Here is a 17097-nt window from a genome sequence, read left to right as displayed (position 1 = left end):
GAATTTGCTTGACAAACTTGTTCAGAGCCGAGAGGTCGATGACAGGTCTCCAGCCTACAGACGCCTTCTTTACAAGAAAGAGTCGACTGAAGAAGCCTGGGGAGCCGTCGATGACCTGGAGAGCATCCTTCTTGAGCATGGTCTCGACTTCTGCCCGAAGGGCTAGCCCCTTTGCCGATCCCATGGCATAGGAGCTCAACAACACTAGATTCGCTGTCAGCGGAGGAAGAGATGTTATGAATGGGACGCGATATCCTTGGCTGATCACAGAGATCGTCCAGGAATCGGCCCCGAGTTGCTGTCACCTGTCTGCACAACTTTGTAGGCATCCCCCCACTGGTGGACATGCAGGGGGATTGCCAATCCTAGCATTTACGGTCTCGGCCGCTCCCCCTAGGATTCCTACCTCCCCTGGAGGACTTTCCGCCTTTCTTGTCCTTGACAGGAAAGGGCTGCTGCTCAGACACCTTTGCCTTTGCTGCCGGAGCCTGTTTCAATGTCCTAGACTGACGAGGCTGCTGATGTTGTTGTTGAGGAGCTGGACGCTTGTAGGGCCGAGATGTAAGGGCCCTTTGGAAGAGAGAATCTTGATTCGACTTCCTCCACCTCTCAGCTGTCCGTTCCACATCCTTGGGCTCGAACAAACTCTCACCAAGGATGGAGGAGTGTCTGAGCTTGCTGACATCCACGGCTGGGACTTTCGAGTGGAACCTCTCGGTCACGGCATCACGATGTTTTAGGATTGAGTTTTCCCAGAAGTTCGAAACTTAGTGAGCCAGGAACTCGATGGAGCACGTGCCCGAGAGGAGTTAAGTCTCCAGGGCCTTCCTGGTGCTCTCCTAGGACAAGTCCTCGGATCGCAACAGGATGCCCAGAGACCCCAGCCAGATGTCCAGCCATGAAGTGGCCTGCATGGCACACTTTGTGACCTTCACCTGGCTTAGGACCTCCGTAGCCGACAATGTCACCTGCCGGGCGGAGAGTTTCTCGAGAGAAATTCCCCTAGAGAGCTTTTCCACAGAGTGGCGGAGGGGAAGAGCTAAACAAGACTCCCCCATGATCTCGAAGTACCTCCTCTGTTGTACACGAGGAGGTGGGTGGAGTTTTTTCCCGGCAGAGGAACGGCTGGAGGAGGGGCGAGTTCGGAGAGCTGGTCCTCAACCTTGTCTCTGGCACTCTTTACTCCCTGGGACCAGGGCAGAGCCGCGCTGGCCTTTGGGAGCTTCTGGGTACCGTAGACTTGGTCCAGGACCGTATCCTTGCCTTAGCGGGGGGCAGTCTCGGGGTCCTTGAATCCGTCGAGTTGCCTCATTAGACTCAGGACCTGCCAGAAGGCATGTTTCGACTCCTGCTGCTCTCCTCCTTGTGGACTGGCAGCAAGGTCTCCTGTCCCCAGTAGCTCTACTTGGGGAGATACGTGGACGTTCTCCTGGGGTCTCGCTAGCTCTGGTCGAATCCGGGTTGAAGACTTAGGAACAGTCTTCGAGTCCTTAGGCTCCCTCCTGGAAGGGATACAGGACTCAAGCAAAGAAGTCTGGGGGGGCTCCTCTCCACGTGAGACGGTTCTCTTCCTCGAGGTGGGGTTCCTCCCATTGGTGCCGTGGGAGAACGCCTCACCTCGCTGGATTCTCCTGAGGACAGAAAGGCTTCGTCCACATGGGAAGGAGAAAGTGTCTGCAAGGGGGAAGGGGCCTTCCTGACGGACTTCTTGGGAGCCAGCTTAACCCTAGGAGATGGTACCACGAAGTTCACTCCTCTCCTCTTCAGCGGGGATGAGGCTGCCGTTAGTTTCTGTCCCAGATCAGCGAGGGCCGGCTTCATAGCCTGCACGACCGCTTCGATCAGGGACCCGAACCAAGGCTGGCGGCTGACCGACGCAGTGTCAGCAACACCCGCTGAAGGGAAGGGGATCGGCTGATCCTTAGGAGTGGATACCATGGGGCCTGCCTGAAAAGAAGAATATTGCGTAGACCTCTCCGAAGATTCTTCCTGCTCCTGGACATGGGCAGCTCTGCGCTTGCGGGGTGGAGATCGCGAGGACGAAGATCTGGAAGCACGTGTCCCCGAAAACTCGCACGGTTGGGCGCGCTGAGAAACCCGGCGGGAATCACTGGCGGGGACGTGCTAGCACTCGCACAATGGTAGAATCGCCGGTTCGCGCGCAGGCACGCGGAGATGAAAGCGCGGGCGCGGGGGCGAGGGTGCATGTGGCCGCACAGGAGAGGGGGCGCGTGGGCGCACAGGAGAGGGTGCGGGTGGGCGCACAGGAGAGGGTGCTCGTGGGCGCACAAGAGAGGGTGCGCGTGGGCGCACAAGAGAGGGTGCGCGTAGGCGCGCAGGTGAGGGTGCGTGCGGTTGTAAGGGTGGGCGCGTAGGTGAGGGTGCGCGCAGTCGGGAGAACGATGGCGCGTAGGCGATCGGTGGCGCGTTGGCGAGCGATGGCACGTATGCGAGCGATGGCGCGTATGCGAGCGATGGCACGTATGCGAGCGATGGCGCGTATGCGAGCGATGGCGCGTATGCGAGCGATGGCGCGTAGCGCGAACAGGCAATCGACTACGCACTGGCGAGATAGCATGTAGGCGTGTCAGAGACCTGTGGTGATCTGGCGCGTGGGTGCGTAGGAGAGCGCTTGCGTGCAGGCGAAGGATCGCGCGGTCGCATAGGAGATCGCTGGCGCGCAGGAGATTGTTGGCGCACAGTTGCGCGTTCAGAAGGAACCAGCTGGGGCGCAGGACCAGAGGGCGAGGTTGCGCGCAAAGGCGAACACTCGTGGGCAGGCTTAGGAGACATCTCGTGGGCGCGCAGGTACTCTGGCTGCCTTAGAAGTGTGCACAGGAGAGTGCGCGCAGGCGATGGCTGGCGCGTAGGCGAACGTCGGCAAGGAGGCAGAGGAACAATGTCCTTGCCTGCGCCCAGATCCGGAGATCATGGGCGAGCAGGCGAACGTTGGCGCGCATGGCGCGCATTAGGAACAGGGCACGCAGTTGTGCACTGATGAGCAGGAGATCGTGGGCGCTCAGGAGACCGATGGCGCGCAGCAGGAACAGAAGTGCGCTGGCGACCTGGAGAGCGCTGGTGCACAGGAGGTCTCTGTAGCACAGGAGAGCGCTGGCGCGCAGGAGAGCACTAGCGCGCAGGAGAGCGCTGGCGTGCAGGAAAGCGCTGGCATGCAGGAGAGCACTGGCGTGCAGGAGAGCGCTGGCGAGCAGGAGATCTACGGCGAGACTCAGCAGGAGATCGTCGGCGCATTGAATCGGAAGACTGGTCAGCAGGAGAGCGCTTGCACGCTACAGCGCGCAGGAGAACGTGGGTGCGCAGGTAAGACCTGGCACTTAAGGGACTCACCCACATTGTGGGATATGCCCTTTTGCCCCGAAGGGACCGGTGCCCGTTGGATAACGGGGAGCGTAGGCGCCCATTGCGCATCGGCGTCCAGGAACGGAGATGGAACACTGGAAGGTCTGGCAGGCGTCGGAGATCGCGAACGATCTGCGGAGATGTCAAGCGATGCAGCTGCAACGGTCTGCTATCGTCGTGGAGGATCCTCTGGGGGAGACTTCGAAGGCGAAGATCCGAAGAGGCGCCTCCTAACTCCCTTGTAAGGAGAAGGAAGGCCTCTACGGCGAAGAGGAGGGCGAGCCTTACGGCGAAGAGGAGGGCGAGCCTTACGGCGAAGACGACCTCGAGGCACAGCAACTCCATCGTCTGTCCTCCGAAGAGGAGTCTCTGTCAGTGCACTCCCCCAAGGGAGAGCATCACCCGCAGGAGAAACCGTTGGACCCAGCTCCTCCCTCAAAAGGATGTTCGGAGGGGGAAACTGAGCCTTCAACAACATCCGCAACCGCAGCAGGGGTTTGACCCGACCTGTCGGAAACCTCTGCTACAACAACGTCGACAATAGACAGAGGATCAACCTCTGCTATTACCGGCGACTGTTTGACAGCTGCACCCAACTGGATCAGGTCAAACAGGGCTTCCATGGAGGAGAGCCCTTAAGCCCCAAGGAAGCCCAAAGCTGTAAGAGATCATCGTTAGCAACATGGTCATCAACAAGATCAATGCCCTCCCCCGGAGTAGGAGGGGGAGCTGCATCGCTATGGGAGGCAACGCCCTCTCCCGAACCCCGAGATTGGGAAACAATAGAAGGGCCTGCGCTACCACTCGCTGGCCTCTCGAGAGAGACCGATCGAGTGGGAGCTTCGGAGGAGGTTCGGGCAGCGGAAGAAGAGTCCTTGGAACCCTCCTTCTTCAAGGCAGCCCTTGAAGAGTAAGGTCACGCTTAGGCTTCTTCTTACGCCGCCGGGCAAACCTCTCCCACTGGGAGGTAGGCCACTCCCTGCACTCACTACAGTTTTTATCCCTTTCACACCGTTGACCTCGACAATGCGGACACAAGGTGTGATGGTCCATCTCGACCGCCGACGAGAACGTTCCACAAGGGCGGTCGGGGAGTCCAGGGCACTTTCGCATGATGGGAAGGAAAGACGAGGCCAACTTCAAGCATGCCAGCTGAAAGAAAAAGCAAAATGACAAATTCGAAGATAATTTGTATTTTTCCTAACCATACAAACCTTAGCTATTTACAGAGGGTTTACCTTTTAGCGCAGCTGAAATGACAAGCCAATAGTTTTAACGAGGGTTAATTACCCCCGCGCTAGTTAGCGGGGGGTGGGGAAGGGTAGCTTGCTACCCCTCCCCCCTCCACACACCGGTGACTTGCTTCACTTCACTTAGAGGTAGGACTTGACTTGGGGGTCAGGGACGGCGGGCACATATGTGTAAATAGCTAAGGTTTGTATGGTTAGGAAAAATACAAATCATCTCCGAATTTGTCATTTGTTCCGTAACCGAAATACAAACCACGCTGTTTACAGAGGGTGACTTACCCCTTAGGAAGGGTGGAAAGTCCCCAGCCTTACTGACTTCGGCTTGTCCGGGGGCTCGATCCCTCAGTGAGCAGCACTAGAGAGAGGGAGCCCCTGTACCTCACAAGTTCCTAGCATCGCTAGGAACGAGTGGCCTACATAAGCAGTGTGAGGAGGAGAGTGTGACTCATCCTATGAAGTTGACCTTGAGACGTTCAGATAGGAATTCTAGGATAGGACGTTCCCCATACCACCTCGTCAGGGTATGGGAGACGCAACAGTATTAAGCTTAATACTAGGAGCACAAAGAAGCATGGGTTACCTGCAGAGGTCGAGGTCAGCTATGCGAGGACCAGGATGCTGCTTCCCAAGAGAGGGGAGAATGAAGAAAGAAGTAAGGGTCAGACATACTCTTTCATTCACGCAGACTAAGACCGGGTAACAACGCCCTCAACCTACTGCTACTTGTCCAAAAAGGAGCCTGAGGTTAGACCAGCTATTGTGCAGCCACCACAGGGCCGATAGAAAACGTATCGAGGCTCCTGTGGGTCACGTCTTGCAGGTAGTGGGCTGTGAAGGTCGTTTGACGCTTCCAGACCCTAGCTTGAAGTACCTGCGTCACAGAGAAGTTTCTCTTGAAGGCCAGGGATGTAGCAATACCCCTGACATCGTGGGCCCGAGGGCGACGTGACGGAGGAGGGTCAGGATTCAGGGCATGGTGGATAACCCTTCGAATCCAAGCTGAGATGGTGTTTCTGGTGACCCTCCTCTTTGTCCTGCCTGAAAGAGTCGAACCGAGGTTCCGGCACTCCAAGATTCTGAGTGTTGGCCACAAACTCAGGGACGAACCTGAAAATTACCTCCCCCCATCCCCTTGAATGGGCAATGTCGTACGAGAGACCATGAAGTTCACTAACTCGCTTGGCCGAAGCCAAGGCGAGTAGGAAAGCCGTCTTCCAAGACAAGTGGCGATCGGAGGCCTGGCGTAATGGCTCGAAGGGAGGTCTCTTAAGAGACCTGAGGACTCGAACCACGTTCCAAGGAGGGGGTCTCACTTCCGACTGGGGGCAGGTAAGCTCATAGCTACGAATGAGCAAAGAGAGTTCTAGCGATGAAGAAATATCCACGCCCTTCAATCTGAAGGCCAAGCTTAAGGCTGAGCGATAGCCTTTCACTGCCGAGACAAAAAGGTGCATTTCTTCTCGCAGATACACTAGGAAGTCCGCTATTGCTGGAATAGTGGCATCGAGTGGAGAGATACCCTTTCCACGACACCAACCACAAAAGACTCTCCACTTTGCTTGGTAGACTCCCTCAGAGGACCTTCGCAGGTGCCGAGACATTCTCTCCGCAACCTGTTGCGAAAAGCTTCTCTCCGCGAGGAGATGCTGGATAGTCTCCAGGCGTGAAGCCGAAGCGAGGCTACGGCCCTGTGAGGGACGCCGGAGTGGGGTTGTCCGAGAAGTTCGTGTCGTGGAGGAAGCTCCCTTGGGAGATCCGTCAGGAGTTGCAGAAGGTCCGGAAACCATTCCGCGTGATGCCATAGCGGAGCTACCAGAGTCATGGAACAGTTGACCGATAGTCTGGTCCTGTTGAGCACCCTTCTCATCACACAGAATGGTGGGAAGGCGTACACGTCGATGTTGTCCCACCGTTGCTGGAAAGCATCTTGCCAGAGTGCCTTGGGGTCTGGGACTGGTGAACAGTACAGGGGCAGCTTGAAGTTTAAGGCTGTCGCGAACAAGTCCACAGTCGGGGAACCCACAAAAGTCAGGACTTTGTTGGCTATCTGAGGATCAAAAGACCACTCGGTACTCACTATCTGCGAAGCCCTGCTCAGACTGTCGGCGAGCAAATTCCTCTTGCCAGGAATGAAGCGAGCTGATAGTGTTATCGAGTGGGTTTCGGTCCACCTCAGAGTCTCTACTGCAAGATGGGATAGCTGTTGCGAAAAAGTGCCTCCCTGCTTGTTGATATAAGCCACTACCGTGGTGTTGTCGCTCATCACCACCACGGAGTGACCCGCCAGGGACCGTTGGAATTGCTGAAGAGCCAGAAAGACGGCCTTCAATTCTAGCAGGTTGATGTGTAGGCACTTTTCTGATTTTGACCAAAGGCCGGAGGCCCTCTGGTTCAGAACGTGCGGCCCCCACCCTTCTTTTGACGTATCCGAAAACAGAGTCAATTCCGGGGGGAGGACGAGAAGACTCACTCCCTTCCGCAGGTTCTCGTCGGCCAACCACCACCGCAAGTCCGTCTGTTCCAGAGACCCCATTGGGATCAGAATGTCTGGGGAATCGGATCCTTGATTCCACCGGGACTTGAGCCGCCATTGAAGGGATCTCATCCTGAGGCGGCTGTTTGGAACCAGACGGGCCTGGGAGGATAGGTGGCCTAAGAGACGCAACCACGATTGGGCGGGGAGTTCTTTTCGCCTGAGGAAGGGTTCCGCCACCCTCCTCAGCCTTGCTATCCGGTCGTCTGATGGAAAGGCTTTGTGGAGATTGGTGTCTATTAGCATGCCTAGATAAACCAGTCGTTGGGACGGCTGCAGAGAGGACTTCTCGAGGTTTACCACGATCCCCAGACCCTGGCAAAGATCCAGAAGCCTGTCTCGGTGCCGAAGAAGGGTCGACTCCGAGTCTGCTAGGATCAGCCAATCGTCCAGGTAACGAAGGAGACGAATGCCGTTCCTGTGCGCCCAAGATGAAATCAGGGTGAACACTCTGGTGAACACCTGAGGAGCTGTGGAGAGACCGAAACACAGCACCTTGAACTGGTAGATCTTGTTGTCTAGGCAGAATCTCAGGTACTTCCTGGAAGACGGATGGATTGGGATCTGGAAGTACGCATCCTTTAGATCCAGTGTACACATGAAGTCTTGTGGTCTCACCGCAAGTCTGACCGTGTCTGCTGTCTCCATGCTGAACCGGGTTTGTTTGACAAACCTGTTCAGAGCTGAGAGATCGATGACGGGTCTCCAGCCTCCAGTAGCCTTCTCTACAAGAAAGAGTCGACTGAAGAAGCCTGGGGAGCCGTCCATGACCTCCTGGAGAGCACCCTTCTCGAGCATGGTCTCGATTTCGGCCTGAAGGGCCAGCCTCTTTGCCGATCCCTTGGCATAGGAGCTCAACGACACTGGATTCGCTGTCAGGGGAGGTTGAGAGGTTGTGAACGGGACGCGATAACCTTGGCCGATCACAGAGACCGTCCAAGCATCGGCCCCGTGTTGCTGCCACCTGCGTACGCAATGCTGAAGGCATCCCCCCACAGGTGGACATGCAGGGGGACTGCCACCCCTAGGGCTTGCGGCCGCCGCCCCCACCCCTAGAAGTCTTGCCTCCCCTGGAGGACTTACCACCCCTCTTGGCCTTGGCTGGAAAGGGCTGGGGCTTAGACACCACCTTCTTAGCTGCCGGTGCCTGTTTGGGAGCCTTACGAGGCTGATGCTGCTGTTGTGGCGGGGCTGGAGGCTTATAGGGCCGAGTCGTAAGGGCCCAGTGGAGGAGGGAGTCCGTGCTAGATTTCCTCCACCTCTCAGCCGTTCGCTCCATTACTTGAGGCTCAAACAGGCTCTCCCCCAGAAGGGAAGCATGTCGGAGCCTACACACATCTACGGCGGGGACCTTCCGATGGAATCTCTCGGACACAGAATCGCGACGCTTCAACACCGAGTTGGCCCACAGGGTGGTAACCTGGTGCGCCCAAAACTCGATGGAGCGGGTGCCCGAGAGCAAGAAGGTCTCCAGGGCCTTCCTATTGGTCTCCTTGGACAAGTCCTCCGATCGCAATAGGATGCCCAGAGATCCTAGCCAGAAGTCCAGCCACGAAGTGGCCTGCATGGCACACTTAGCGACCTTCTTGTGGTTAAGGATCTCTGCCGCCGAGAACGACACCTGCCGGGCAGAGTGTTTCTCAAGGGGAACTCCCTTTGCCAGCTCCTCCACAGTGATGGAGATGAAGATTGAGGTTGTGCTCACCCAGGATCTCGAAATACCTCCTCTGCTGGAGGCGAGGAGGAGGAATGAGCTTGTTCCCGGCAGTGGAACGACTGGAGGAGGCAAGAAGTGCGAGCTGAGCGTTGGCCCTAGCCCTGGCACTCTTCAGCCCCCGAGACCAGGGCAGAGCTGCACTGGTCTTAGGGGCCTTCCGAACGTCAAACACTTCATCCAGAATCATGTCATTGCCTTCACGGGGGGCGATGACTGGATCCGTAAGCCCGTTAAGTTGCCTTATCAGGCTTAGGACCTGCCAGAAGGCATGTTCGGATTCTTGCTGTTCTCCTCCCTGCGGGCTGGCAGCTAAGTCTCCTGCCCCAGGAATCACTTCCTGGGGTGATACGTGGACATTCCCCTGGGTACTGTAGTCGTGGGTTTCTGATGAATCCTTGCAGAGGATTTAGGGACGGTCTTGGAATCCTTGGACTCCCTCCTGGGAGAGATAGAGGATCCCAACAACGAGGTTCGAGGGGCCCCTTCCTCACGAGACGGATCTCCTGCCTGAAGCGAAGTCTCCCACCCTGGTGCCGAGGGGAAGACTACCGCCCCACTGGACTCCCCTGAGGACGGAAAGGCCTCGTCCACGGGAGAGGGAGAGAGTACTTGTGCAGGAGAAGGGACCTTCGCGACCGATCTCTTGGGAACCAACTTCGCCCTGGGGGAAGTCACCACGAAGTCCACTCCTCTCTTTCTCTTCAGCGTAGGAGAGACAGCCGTTGGTTCGTTACCCTGGCCGGTGAGTGCTGGTTTCATAACCCTCACTAACGCCCGTGCCAGAGGACCAAACCCAGTCTGCTGCTCCAAGGACACAGAGTCCGAAATCCTCGCTAAAGGGAAAGGGATCGGGCAATCCTTTGGAGTGGACATGACGGTACTTGCCTGAAAAGAAGGTGGGGAAGAATGATGAACTAACCTCTCCTCATCCTGCACTACCAACCTGTGTTTGGATGGAGGTGATCCCGAGTGCCGTCTAGGAGCACGCGTTCCTGCTGCTACCACCGGCTGCGGAATTCACCGCGAACGATGGTCGCGCGGGACAGCAGGTGGATGATCGCGCAGGCGCACAGGCGAGCGGTCGCGCGGGCGTGTGGGCGCGCAGGCAAGTGGGCGCGCAGGCGAGTGGGCTCGAGGGTGGGCAGGTAAATGAACGCGTGTCCGAAGCGACGAACGCAAGCGTTGGCGCGACGGTGAGGGAACGCACTGCCGCGTAGGTGAGGAAGATCGCTGGCGATGTAGATCCACGGGCGATCGATGACGAGCTGGTGAGTGCAGTCGCTCAAGTTGGCGATGGCGCGATGTGGCATTTCGACGCATTGGCGTGCGATGGTAAGCAGCATGCGCAGGTGAATGACCGCGTAATGGCAAGCGATGTCGAGCAGCATGCGCAGGTGAATGATCATGTGATGGGGTGCGATGGTGATCAGCATCCGCAGTAGGGCGATCGTGCAGGGGCGAGCGATGGCGAGCAGCATGCGCAGGAGGGCGATCGCGTGAGGGTGAGCGATGGCGAGCAGCATGCGCAGGTGGGCGATCGCGTGATGAGGTGCGATGGTGATCAGCATCCGCAGGAGGGCGATCGTGCAGTGGCGAGCGATGGCGACCAGCATGCGCAAGAGGGCGATCGTGCAATGGCGAGCGATGGCGAGCAGCATGCGCAGGCAGGCGATCGCGCGATGGCGAGCTAGAAGCTGGCGAACCATGTGCCTTCAGGAGCGTTGAAGAACGGTGGCGCGCTAACTGTCGCTGTTGAATAGGCGATACTAAGATCGCCTGTGCGCGCTGGCAAGCAGGTGAACGCTGGCGAGGAGGTAATCGCTGGCAAGCAGGTGAACGCTGGCGAGGAGGTAATCGCTGGCGCGTAGGTGATCGCTGGCGAGTTGGAGATCGCTGGCAAGCAGAAGGTCGACGCGTGTCATGTGAAAGGACAGGTGGCGCGGCGCGTTCACGAGCAGGAACTGGGAGATCGCTGGCGCGTTGGCGAACATGTGTTTTTAACACACGCGCAGCACGATGTTGCGTAGCCACAGGACCATGCAGATGGTGAGCAGGGAGCTCAGCAGGAACTAAAGGGTGGTCAGAGACCGCAGGGCAATGGTCCTCAAATGAGCGCTGACGCTCGGAAGAGAGCCGACGAGCAGGAGAGCGCTGGCGAGGGGGGCGAACATCAGGAGAGAGCCGACGAGCAGGAGATCGTCGACAAGCAGGAGAGCGCTGAAGATCAGGAGAGCGCTGGCGAGCAGGAGAGCGCTTGTGCGCTAGCACTGCTCGCGTAAGGGAAGGATCCCTTAGCCCCGAAGGGACCGTTGCCAGTCAGGTGACGAGTTCTCCAGAAGGCGAAGATCTGGCAGGAGATGGTGAGCGGTCTGCAGAGAGGTTCAAGGAAGGCGGAGCTGTAGGTTGAGGCTGACGAGGAGAGTCCCCCCCGGAGGATGAAGACCCAAAAAGTCCCCTTGTAAGGGGAAGGGAGGCCCTTGTGGCATAGCAGACGGTGATCCTTACGGCGGAGGCGGCCTCAGGGAAGATCGTCGGGACCATCGGTCCTCCGAAAGGGAGTCTCCGTCAAAGCACTTTCCTCAGAAGGAAGCTGAGCAGCAGCCGAGACCGAAGGACTCACTTCCCCTTTCGAAGGATGTACGGGAGGAGGAGGAGAGCCTTTAGCACCATCACCCGCAACAGCACCTGCGGCGGATTGCCCAGCCACGTCGGAGGCCTCTGTCACCACGACGTTGACAATAGACAGAGGGTCTACCTCTGCTACCGCCGGCGACTGCTTAACAGCGGCCCCCAACGAGACAAGGTCAATAAGAGCGACCCTGGAGGGCAAGCCCTTAAGCCCCAGGGACGACCAAATCTGTAAAAGATCATCACTGGATAAGGCATTATCAATAACCTCCCCCGGAGGAGGGGGGGGAACCGCCTCGCTATGGGAGGCGACGCCCTCTCCCCCCACCGAAGGTCGGGAAACAGAACAAGGGCCTGCGCTCCCCCTCGGCCGACTCTCCTTAGGAGGCAGACGAGGGGGAGCTTCGGAGGAAGTTTGGGCGGCGGAAGAAGTGTCCCGAGAACCCTTCCTCTTTCAAGGCTAACCCCGGAGGAGAACGGTCTCTCCTGGACTTCTTCTTACGCCGACGGCCAAACCTCTCCCACTGGGAGGCAGACCACTCCCTGCACATGTTCTCCTGGTCACACCGTCGGCCCCGACATTGAGGGCAGAGGGTGTGCGGATCCGTATTCACGTCCGACATGAAAGTCCCACAAGGACGACCGGCAACTCCAGGGCATGTACGCATTGTAAATAAGAAATAACTGAAGGTCAACTTCCAACCAACACACACGCTGAAAAGAAAAAGCAGAAAATTAAAGGCTGTCACGAGGGCGATGAGCAGACACGTCTGATCACCGCCGAGCCAAAAGTGAAGTGAAGCAAGTCACCGGTGTGTGGAGGGGGGAGGGGTAGCAAACTACCCTTCCCCACCCCCCGCTAACTAGCGCGGGGGTAATTAACCCTCGTTAAAACTATTGGCTCGTCATTTCAGCTGCGCTAAAAGGTAAACCCTCTGTAAATAGCGTGGTTTGTATTTCGGTTACGGAACAAACAAAATTAAGGCTGTCAAAAATGCGAGGCCGAAGCAGAGACGTCTGCTCATCGCCCAAGCCAAAAGTGAAATGAAGCATTTCACCGGTGTGTGATGGAGGGGGGGAGGGGTAGCTAGCTACCACTCCCCTACCCCTTTGCTAACTAGTGCGGGGGTAATTAACCCTCGTTAAAATTCTAATGGTTCGTCATTTCATCTACGCCGAAAGTAATACCCCATGTAAATAGCATGGTTTGTATTTCAGTTACGGAACAAATTAAAAACACACCATAAAAAACTAACTTGACTTGCATCCCAGACTGTGGAAGGCTGCAACAACCTTCACAGACAACCTGTGAACACAAATACAAGAAAAAAAGGCAAGGGTATATATAAAAAAAGGTTATAGGGAAGAGGCAGTAGACCCTTCTCCAACTATGACGCCGGAGGTAACGTAAGGACCCACGGAACAGCAATCCTTTTACTGGGTCTGGACATCTTTGAGATAACAATCTGCAAAGATTGATTTACTTCGCCAAAAAGTAGCCTCCAGAATTGACTTCATCGACTTATTGTGCTTGTAAGCCATAGAAGTTGCAACAGCCCTAACCTCATGGGGTTTCACCTTAAGGATTGGGAAACTTCTTTCCTCACAATTCTGGTGAGCTTCCCTTCCCAAATCCTTGATGAAAATAGCTAGGGCATTGTTTGATAACGGCAAAGAGGGTTGATGTTTTATTTTCCTGCGAGCGAAGTGATCCAGTGGCGGAACAAGAACCGTTATATCTACTGTTGCTAACATTAGTGTAACATTGCTAACGTTAAGTGTAACATTGCTAACATCAGCGTGCGCAGCTCAACATTACCGCTTACCAGTACATACATCTTGATGTTTCTGTTTTCTGGTGAGCGAAGCGGGCCCAGAACAAGACCCATCATATTTAAACATTTTAACAGAAAATATAAATTTTCCTCTAGTAAATAACATGTTTCAACCAGTTTTCACCTATATATCAACCACAACAACAACCACCAGTTCGGCAACTTGAAGTTAGTCGAACTGGTTGTTCTGTTTGTTTGCGGTTGAAACGAAGGTCAAATTCGGTTAAATCCCGTTATTTACAACAGGAAAACCTATATTTTCTGTTCAAAGTGATACCTTGTAATACTGTACAGTAAAACATTACCCCGGTTCCAACGAACTACATTCCTCACCATGTTTCAAATTTTCTTGACCAAAAAATACAGGTATCCAATTTGGGGGTCTTACACACTGTTAAAGGTTAAAAGTGTCTGGTTTCAGTTCCAGATTCATCAGAATAGATACTAACCAGAATGTCAGCTGGGCAACCTCCCCCGCCAGTGTTGACCAACCACAGCAGTCCCCCAACCTCCGTGAACAGCTTAAACACAGTCCGGTATTACTGTAGTGTATTACAGGGCAATGTAACCTAGTAAAAAAACTACTCTTTCTTATAGAAAAAAATTGAGCTCTTCGAAAATGAAACTGGTTCTCGTCGCAAATGAAAGGTTTCAGAAATATATATATATCTATATCCTACAGTAACGGGGGACCCCCAGTGGAAACTCGGGGTTTTGGGTGGGGAAAACAAACTGGGAAAACAATGTCTAAACGTAAAACAATCATTTTCTTCTCTATACATTACCTTCTTGGATTTATAATAACCGGAGGAAAATACAAAACAGTATATCTGGATAAAGTTTGGAGGCGCCATTGCAAAGACTATGTCTCATGAAAAAATACAGTAACCATGCTGCCAACGTCTGATGTAGATCAAATGTTAGCATTCCATGCTACCATTAGCACCCGTACGTACGTATGTACGGACGTACGTGCAAAAACCCCGCCCCCTTGCACAGCAGCTTTTCCCCCACCAATAGGATTTCTTCTTCTCTAACCGTGAAATGTAACTCTCCGTCTCTCTACCAGCTCTGTTCAGGTTTATTACTTGATTAGTTATATAATACCCCCTTATACATATTACTTTTGACCCAAAAATTACTCATTTTATTATCCTACACCTTATAAAATCATCTCATTATATATTCCCATTCAATATTATTTATCATACATTCCATTTTATCTTCCTATATTGGGTTTATTTCTTTTGTTATTTCCTTGTCACTCCCCGGTTTCACATAAATACTTGCTCTGGACAAGTTTCCCTATCCAGTTCATTCATGTTTACCCTCTAGGCTCCGTTGTTTTTCCGTTTACCAATCACGAACCGATACGTATTCAAAGTTTACACAAAGGGGTTGTCAAATGATATTTCCCATTCCTTTATCTCTTTGAGTGGTCTGTTCATACCCCTTCCACCAAATCCTTTTCTCTGGAAACCTTTGTCCTAGTAAGGTGTCTGTCATTTCAAGTGAGATTTATTTTTTCATATTTGGCGATGGAGGAAGTTACAGAAACTTGTAATGTCTGCAGTATTCCGTACATGAAAGCATTTGCTAAATTCCATGGTGATTTTTATGATTCTTCATCCAATGTTGATAATTTCCTGAAAGCACACAAAGTAATTCCTCAACGTTTACAGTGCCGTTCCCTCCTATCTTACAGGAAAGACATTCACATGTTTTATTGTAATACAGAACACAATATACCTAAAACCAATAAGAAACGTCGTTGTGGCTATACCGTTAGTTCTTATCAAGGTACATTTTTGGGAAAAAGTAGTTAAGTTGTCAGTCTCACCCTCCCGTGAACTGCAAGTTTCGACGTCTTCTGCATTTAGGTAAGTCATTCCTCAAAAGTCATTAAATGTGTTTAGTGACCTGGGAACTCCTAGGTTAGGTTAGGTTCTGTAACCTTTTTGTACTTTTTATATAGTGTAAAATTTATATGGCAAAATTACTTAAAATACGTATGGAAATATCTAGCATTACTACCGCTAGTAATGTCACCGTATCGTTGGTAACTCTGTGTACCATCCATAACGTAGAGAATTTTACCGTTCTCATTAACTACCTGAGATTTGTGACCTGTCATACTACTGTACTAGGTTAGGTTCGGTGGGTTTTTGTACTGTTACCGTAACATTTGCAACGAGAACAATCCCAGTCATCGTAGGTAACACTGTGTATCATTGGTATCGTTGCTAATGTTATCGTTCGCAGTACATTTGTGCGTGAAGTGACAATGTTGCTCAAGTGCTTATATTTAAATATTTTAACACAACATATATGACAACAGTGATTACATTTACCCTTTTTAACAGAAAATATATGTTTTCCTGTAGGAAATAACGTGATTTAACCGGTTTTCACCTTCATTTCATCCGTAATAACAGCAACCAATTCGTCAACTTTAAGTTAGACGAATTGGTTGATCTGTTTGTTTGCGGTTGAAATGAAGGTGAAATTCGGTTAAATCACGTTATTTACTAGAGGAAAACATATATTTTCTATTCGAAATCCCACCCTGTAATACAATACAACTTTACCCACAGTCCCCAGTGTGACGGTCTGAGCGATCCCCCGGTCTCAGAATTCTCCTTGACATTGTATAAAAGTTCTTTTCTGTCATTAGCTCGCTACGCTCACATGAAATTGAAACATCAAGCTCGTATGTACTGACAAGCGGTAATGTTGAGCTGCGCACGCTAACATTACAGGAAAATAAAACATCAACCTCGTATGCACTGGCTAACGGTAATGTTCGCACATGCGCAGATTATCAAGGAGAATTCTGAGACCAAGGGATCGTTCAGACCGTCACACCGGCTGGTATCGATCTGCTGCAATGAGAATGCTAGGCAAACCCGCTATAACTGTAGCAGCCAAGATGGCTACAAGCGAGGTTAGGTAGGTATATAATCATAGGCCTGAGTCTATAAGATCCAAACCGATTCTGTACATGTACCATAGAGCCACCTACTAGCTTAAGGATACCCCAAAAAATGTCATTTCCTTAACATTAATAAATTAGCGTAAAGTAAAACTAAACTACGAAAAGACAGACACATGGAATTATTAAACATCAATCATTCTTACCTTACCTTGCAGGCGCTGATGAGAAGCCCTTGCAAACGTTAGACATAATTTCATTTCTTTACCACGAATCCGAATATGTCTAAGGGTTTAACAGCAAACAGAAGCACACTTGTCCTACATAGTTTTCTTTCTCATATCCTACATTCTGGACACCAAACACTTACGCAATAATAATTTAAATTGGAGGATATACACTTCCATATAAAGGCAACGACCGCAGAACACATAACCATAATCTAATCTACTTCTATAAGTTGACTGTAGGAAGTTAGGATTCGGGAAGTAAACTTTACAGGTCATCGTCGTTACTTGATCTAAGGTTACTTAAGTATTATTATTATTATTATTATTATTATTATTATTATTATTATTATTATTATTATTATTATTATTATTATTATAAGCTAATCAACAACCCTAGTGGGAAAAGCAGAATGCTATAAGCCAAGGGCTCCAACAGGGAAAAATAGCCCAGTGAGGAATGGAAATAAAGTAATAAAGAAACTACTAGAGAAGTAATGAACAATTAAAATATATTATTTTATGAACAGTAACAACATTGAATTAAACTTCGACTAAATTATCTACGGTCCATCGGTATTGAAGATTAAGCTTTTGAATGCATAAATGATTGGA

General features: G+C 52.3%; 1 long non-coding RNA gene across 1 annotated transcript in view; it reads right to left on the bottom strand.

The window, feature by feature from the left end:
• The window catches only part of LOC137623311 (uncharacterized), a 245908-nt gene extending 229212 nt beyond the window's left edge, over positions 1 to 16696 (bottom strand). Inside the window, exon 1 of the long non-coding RNA XR_011040594.1 lies at positions 16467 to 16696. This is a non-coding gene — a long non-coding RNA (uncharacterized lncRNA). The remainder of the gene's footprint in view (positions 1 to 16466) is intronic.
• Between the last annotated feature and the right edge of the window lie 401 nt (positions 16697 to 17097).

This window comes from Palaemon carinicauda, chromosome 30, assembly GCF_036898095.1.
Source record: "Palaemon carinicauda isolate YSFRI2023 chromosome 30, ASM3689809v2, whole genome shotgun sequence".
In the NCBI taxonomy this organism is placed as follows: Eukaryota; Metazoa; Arthropoda; class Malacostraca; order Decapoda; family Palaemonidae; genus Palaemon; species Palaemon carinicauda.
Note: the sequence above shows the minus strand (reverse complement) of the source record. Positions and strands in the feature narration are given on the sequence as shown.